At 40.0% G+C, this 7,074-nt stretch overlaps 1 long non-coding RNA gene across 1 annotated transcript; it reads right to left on the bottom strand.

The window, feature by feature from the left end:
* Nucleotides 1-779: 779 nt before the first annotated feature.
* On the bottom strand, nucleotides 780-5,075 carry LOC126991684 (uncharacterized). Its single transcript, XR_007745756.1, has 3 exons — nucleotides 4,363-5,075; nucleotides 3,217-3,278; nucleotides 780-2,343 (listed from the first exon to the last, which is right to left on the bottom strand). It is a non-coding gene; the product is annotated as an uncharacterized LOC126991684 (long non-coding RNA).
* Nucleotides 5,076-7,074: the final 1,999 nt, after the last annotated feature.

The following is a 7,074-nucleotide window of genomic DNA, read 5'->3' on the forward strand; positions in this document are numbered from 1 at the left end:
AAGAAGTAAATCAGGCATTAAAAAGATTAAAAAATGGAAAAGCAGAAGGAACTGATGGAATCAATCAGATATTTTCCTTCAGGATGGTAGGAGAAAAAATAATAGCAAAAGGAAAGAAACTATACGCTGCCTTCATGGACTTTGAAAAAGCTTATGACAGATTCGATTGGATTGCATTGTGGGATGTTTTAAAGATTTATGGTGTGGGAGGAAAACTGTTTAGTGCAATAAAGTCTTTCTATGAGGATGCATCTGCATGTGTCAAAATTGGTGGAGAAACAAGTGAACATTTTGAGATAAAGGTGGGATTAGGGCAGGGGCGTGTCATGTCACCATGGTTGTTCAATATTTATATGGATGGTGTCATGAGAGAAATAAAGGGCAAAGTTGGAGTAAAAATGTACGCTGAGGGAAGGCAGTGGGTGCTGAATTCAATCCTGTTTACTGATGACACAGTGCTCATTGCAGAAAATTAAAGTGACTTACAAAACTTGGTCAGTGATTTTCATAGCGTCTGTAAAAGGAGAAAGCTGAAAGTAAATGTCAACAAAAGTAAAGTGATGGTTTGTGAGGGGAGTAGAAGTGAAGTTGTAGATTTTGTATGCCCATATAGAGTGGGAACTGAATGTGAAAAAGAATGCAAAATAATTCTGAATGGTGAAGAAATGGAGGAGGTCAATGAGTTTAAGTACCTTGGATCAGTTATCAGTTGAAAATACAATAATAGTACCAACCCTCACATATGCAAGTGAAACATGGGCCTTGAATGAAAGTCAGAGTCTAGAGTGCAGGCAGTGGAAATGAGTTATTTGAGGAGTGCTTGTGGTGTGAGTAGAATGGATGGAATAAGTAATGAAAGTGTGTATGAGCGTTTTGGAATGTGTCACGGGGGTGAAGGGAATAAGTGACTTTAAAGTGGTTTGGCCACATGGAGCGAATGGAGGAGAGTAAGATGACCAGAAGGGTGTATGTGAGATTGAGGGAGGGAATGTTAGAGGACGACCTCCAGTGAAATGGAGAGATAGGGTGCAGGAGTACGTTAGGGAGAAGGATGAGAGATCCTTGAGAAACTTTGAGCAGGCAAGGAGGGAGTGTCCGGATAGAGAAAGATGGAAACTTCTGCCGTGGCCATCCCCTGGTGGGAGCTCCTAAGAGCAGGCGTCGATGAGATGATGATGATGAATGAATTGAGAGGAATCACAGCAGAAATGTTGAAGTGTGGAGATGAAGTTACTATATGAATGGTCAAGATATGTGAAGTGGCCTGGGAAGGGGGGGGGAGGTCCCAGCAGACTTGACAAAAGCCATCATGGTCCCAGTTTACAAGGGGAAGGGCAGGAGAGGGGAGGTGGGAGTTGTAGGGGTATAAGTCTGCTGAGTGTAGGCTACCTGGAAAGGTATATGGAAAAGTCCTAATTGAGACTGCGCAAAGACTTACAGAAGAGAAAATCAGTGAAGAACAAGGAGACTTCAGGAAGGGAAGAGGATGTGTGGATCAGATATTTTCCTTCAGGATGGTGTTTTATTAGAAAAAATATTAGCAAAAGGAAAAAATACTATGCTGCCTTCATGGATCTAGTTATTCTAAAGAAAGTTTATGACAGAGTCGATTGGCTGGCATTGTGGGACGTCTTAAAGATATATGGTGTGGGAGGAAAACTGCTTTATGCAATAAAGTCTTTCTATGAGGATGCATCTGCATGTGTCAAAATTACTGGAGAAACAAGTGAACATTTTGAGATGAAAGTGGGCTAAGGCAGGGGTGTGTCATGTCACCATGGTTGTTCAATATTTATATGGATGGTGTTATGAGAAATGAAGGGCAAAGTTGGGGAAATTGAAGTAAAAATGTATGCTGATGACACGGTGCTCAATGCAGAAAATGAAAGTGACTTACAAAATTTGGTCAGTGTTTTTGATAGTGTATGTAAAAGGAGAAAGTTGAAAGTAAATGTCAACAAAAGTAAAGTGATGGTTTGTGAGCGGAGTAGAAGGGAGGTTGTAGAGTTTGTATGCCCATATAGAGTGGGCATTGAATGTGAAAAAGAATGCCAAATAATTTTGAATGGTGAAGAAATGGAGGAGGGTAATGAGTTTCAGTACCTTGGATCAGTTATGTGTAAGCATGGTGGTACAGAAGGAGAGAAAAGAGAAAAGGCATTGCAAGGATTGATTGATTGGAGGAGAAGCTGCGGATCCATCTCTGGCATGCCATCTCATTGTTGGGGGCTGAATTTCTCCATGGCATGGACTGGACCTCTGCCGGACAGCTGGAGAAAGCTGCCATGGCACAAACTCGACTGATGGAGACAACTGATTTCTTCTTCCACATCATGTTTGGCCCTGAAATATGAGTACAAGTTCAAATAAACAACATAATATATATATATATATATATATATATATATATATATATATATATATATATATATATATATATATATATATATATATATATATATATATATATATATATATATATATATATATATTAATTGGGATGTTTTTCTTGATTAGTGTACTATACTAAAAGAGGTTAACCTGGTAGCCGCAGGTATCATGTTTCTTAAAGGTCCCTCCGAGCGAGAAAAATGAGAAAAATCATCACTCACGCAAACCATTTCATAATATATATCAACACATTTGTGATCAGTTTATGCATCATCTATTTTTGGGGGTTTATATCATGGCAAAAATGTGGCCCATCGCTGGTACAGGGTAAAGCCACAAATTTGGCCTGTTGCTGCTACCAGGTTAAGTTGGACTATGAATGGGCAGATGTTGTTTTAAGAGCATCTGAAATAAACTTATGGGACTGATATATGATAATTAAATCTGTGATATTTATTAAGATGTGTCCAGTGATTTAATTGGCAAAGAATTGCAAAACACAAGCTAAGAAAATAAAAGTACTGAACTGATTGACGTATCGACACAGGAAATGGCCGTCGGAGAAATAAGAATGGATTAGTAATTAATATACCCGAAGCAAGAACTAAAAGACATTGCATCAACATAAGTATGTGATAAAATAACAGGCATTATCTACATGAGTTATTTACTGCACAGTGCACACTATATGGGCTGGCAACATTGTCTTATTTTCTAGCAATTGAAGTTTCTTATATTGTGCATTATATTCTTGCATGGGAATGATTGCTTGATGCTGGATGACAAAAACTAAATGATCAAACAATAATGTTATGTGGCGAATACCAGCTTGAGGTCACTCTAGGTCTAGGAGGACTTGCTCGTTGTTGTCAATGTCATCACGATCACTGCAAATAGATACATTACAATTAGAAATGCTTTGGTACCTGCCCTATATCTATATCTATACTTGTCCAGAAGTCAAAACTCTTGACTCATGGACCAATTTGCAATTTTTTTTGTTCAAAAAGATTTTAGCATTGTTGATTGACTTTAATAGCTATTTGGGAGTAAGACTAAGAATAATCATAAAATTCACTTTTAAATCTTCATAAGAAAGGAAGCTGCAAATAACAAAAGCCATAATATACTGTGAACTAATTAATTTCAAATGTGAAAAAAAAGACATGACCAAAACAAATTAAACAATACTACAATGCTAGCTAGCATGGGTATTAGTATCATTTTGCAACACCCAGGGATTGCTGGGAGGTATTTTACAGAAAGGATAGCTACCGTTCGTTACGTAGGATCAATGAGGTTAGGTGACGTTTATAATTTTTTGTTAAGTTAAAATAAGGCAACATTCTGAATGATAGTTAGTTTGGTAAAAAATTTACGTCCAAAATCAAAATGTTTGTTTAAAAAATAGTCAGTAACACAAATCGGAAATTTATCTGAGTTAGGAGAGGTGAACTTATATTAAGTTAGGTATGTCAGAGCAAGGTTTCTAAACAAGTTGATTTAGGATTAAAGGAAAAAAGTCATAAGTGATGCAAGCTTGAGTACTAGAGCAAGCTCGGTTTAAGAGCTACCGGTACGTCAAATTGAGTTGGTTTGGTTACTAAAAATAAGCAAAGGAAGGTAATTTTGTTAGGACACTTCTGACATTTAAGTTAGGTTAAAAATATCAACTTTTCTAAATAATTGTTGATTTGGTTAAAACTGGCTATCTTAAATAACAGATTAAGTTGAAATAACTGTATGTCAATGATAAATTTACCCAGGTTAGGTTTGGTTTATCACTGCTGGGAGATTAGTCAAGTAAAAATTAAATAACAGACACTAGTGACCCAAATAGGTATTGTTTAGGGTTTGGTAAGATTGGTGGGAAACGTTTGTTGAAGTCAGTCACAAGATTAACAGGTGTGTTAGGTTTAAAGAGTTGAATATTCTAAAGGATAAGTCTGGCGAGGTAAAATATTGGCTCACCTGTGTTCGCTCCTTGGGCAGGAGTCTGTGGCTGCCGGTGTTGATCACAGGTAAGATACACGTGCGCCAGTGATGACTGGACCTTCACAGACTACCTAAGGTGAGTGATAACAGACACTGGATGCCCTCCAGGCGATGGCTGGGGGCTGTATAACGCCAGCCACACACTGCGGCCCGCGGGGCTTCCAGCAAGGTTACTCCCAGGGCTCCTTGTGTGACAGCCTGTGGATGGTGGCAGGCGGTCACCAGCCATCGCTTGGAGGGTCTCCAGTGTCTGTTATCACTCAATCTCTGTCAGCCTGTGAAGGTTGCACCTGCATTTTACCTGTCAGCGAACACCACTTCAGTCGTGATGGCCATGTAGGTGTTTCCAAGGTCCGCCTCGCCGAACCACTCATCTCAGCACGGTCAGCACAGTCCACAGATATTTCAGGATGAGTTTCAAATAATTACACGCCTCCAATTCGTCTAGACGAGGCAGATATGTTAGGAGGTGATGCCTTTCATCCCGCTGTAATCCACCATGTTGCAATACTTATGCATTTTTAACGGTGCTAAGGGAGCCCCTTCCCCGCCTTAAATTTTCCGCCCGCTAAGTGCTCCAGCTTCAGCGCTAAGCGGCCCAGCGCCATTTTAAGTAGAAAACTTAACGATTCTTTGCCGTTAAGTGCACTTAGCGATGCTAAGAACGTTTGTGTATACCGCCCCTGGTGCCCAAGATAAGACCTGTTACATTAAGAAAGGCCCCGGAATAAAGGCGTGAGAGGCCGAAAAGGGTTTTGGTAGGACTTTACATTAGCGCTCATATCTCCGTTATTTTTTTATGTAGAACAAAACCGACACTACCACTGGATGTTTTGTCGTTTCCTCGAGGTGGCGGTATCTGTTAAGCCCCAAAACAACCATTTTTTTGTAAAAAGGTAGGCACACCCCGTAGAGTTGCACCATCTTTACAGGGCAATATCTCGGTGGGTAGGCTTCGTATCGCAATTTGGAGGCCAGAAATGGATTTTTTGGCACGTTTTGCATAAGGAGAATTCCTATTTGCAAGGAAATAACCCCGATTAACGAAAATGGGTTCTCAGATTTTCGTCAAATTCACTCGCCACCGCCAACTTTACAGGCCAATATCTCAGGAAGTAGGCTTCGTATCGCAATTTGGAGTCCAGAACTGCGTTTTTCGGCACCGTTTACATAAGGAGAGTCCCCATTTCCAAGGAAATAGCCCCGATTAACGAAAATGGGTTCTCAGATTTTGGTCGAAAAAGCACGTCGTGGCCTCTGAGCTTGAACTTGAACTTGACGGTGCAGCCTCCGCCTCTGCGCCAAATTCCAAAAGCGAAAAAAGTTATAAATTGGTTGTACTTTTGGCCTCAGAGGATAGAATAATAATAATAATAATAATAATAATAATAATAATAATAATAATAATAATATATATATATATATATAGAGAGAGAGAGAGAGAGAGAGAGAGAGAGAGAGAGAGAGAGAGAGAGAGAGAGAGAGAGAGAGAGAGAGAGAGAGAGAGAGAGAGAGAGAGAGAGAGAGAGAGAGAGAGAGAGAACTTTAGTAGATGCAACACAGTGAAAGTTTGACTCTATAAACACACACACACACACACACACACACACACACACACACACACACATCGACTGACCTTAACACAGGGCAAGACGTTGTTCATTATCACAGTTTCCTGCACACTGGGGTCAATGTTTTGGCAGAAGTCCTTGACCTTGCCCTCCGCTGCTGCCCTTGCCTGGAACCAAAGAAAAGGTGTTTGTGAGAGAGATAGAGATTTACATAGATATTCAGACCACACAGATCCTATGGTCCATACTAGGTGGTCTGTCCTTATACTGAAGTGAAATTATATCAATTGAATGACACCAAGACTTTACATTTCTACTATAGTGAATATTAAGTTGAGAGAGAGAGAGAGAGAGAGAGAGAGAGAGAGAGAGAGAGAGAGAGAGAGAGAGAGAGAGAGAGAGAGAGAGAGAGAGAGAGAGAGAGAGAGAGAGAGAGAGAGAGAGAGAGAGAGAGAGAGAGAGATTTACATAGAAAATCAGACCACACAGACCCCATGGTCCAGACTAAGTGGTCTGTCTTTAAACCTAAGTGATTCTACATTGATCAGAAGACTCCAAAACGATTCACTTCAACTCTAGTTGATATTAAGATGAAGGAAGTGACGGTCAAGCTTGTTTTTGAAGGAGTCAATCGTGTTACACTGGACCACTGACGGTGGAGCTTATTCCATTCTCGCACTACAACGTTGGTGAAGAAAAATTTGGTGCAGTCTGAATTTACTTGTTCACATCTGAGTTTTACGCCATTGTTCCTCGTGCGCAGAGTGTCATCGATCATAAACAATGTTGATCTGTCTACATTCGTGAAACCATTAAGTATTTTAAAACATTTGATCAGTTTTCCTCGGAGGCGACGTTTCTCAAGAGAGAACATGTTAAGGGTAGAAAGCCTTTCTTCGTAGGATTTGTTGCGCAAGGAAGGGATCATTTTCGTTGCCCGACGCTGAACACCTTCTAATTTAGCAATATCCTTTGCATGGTGGGGAGACCAAAACTGTACCGCATATTCCAAGTGGGGTCTGACTAAACTGTTGTAGAGCGGAAGTATTACATCTTTATTCTTGAATACAAAGTTTCTTTTAATGAAGCCCAACATTCTGTTCGCTTTATTTGCTGC

Source organism: Eriocheir sinensis, unplaced genomic scaffold (assembly GCF_024679095.1).
Source record: "Eriocheir sinensis breed Jianghai 21 unplaced genomic scaffold, ASM2467909v1 Scaffold319, whole genome shotgun sequence".
In the NCBI taxonomy this organism is placed as follows: domain Eukaryota; kingdom Metazoa; phylum Arthropoda; class Malacostraca; order Decapoda; family Varunidae; genus Eriocheir; species Eriocheir sinensis.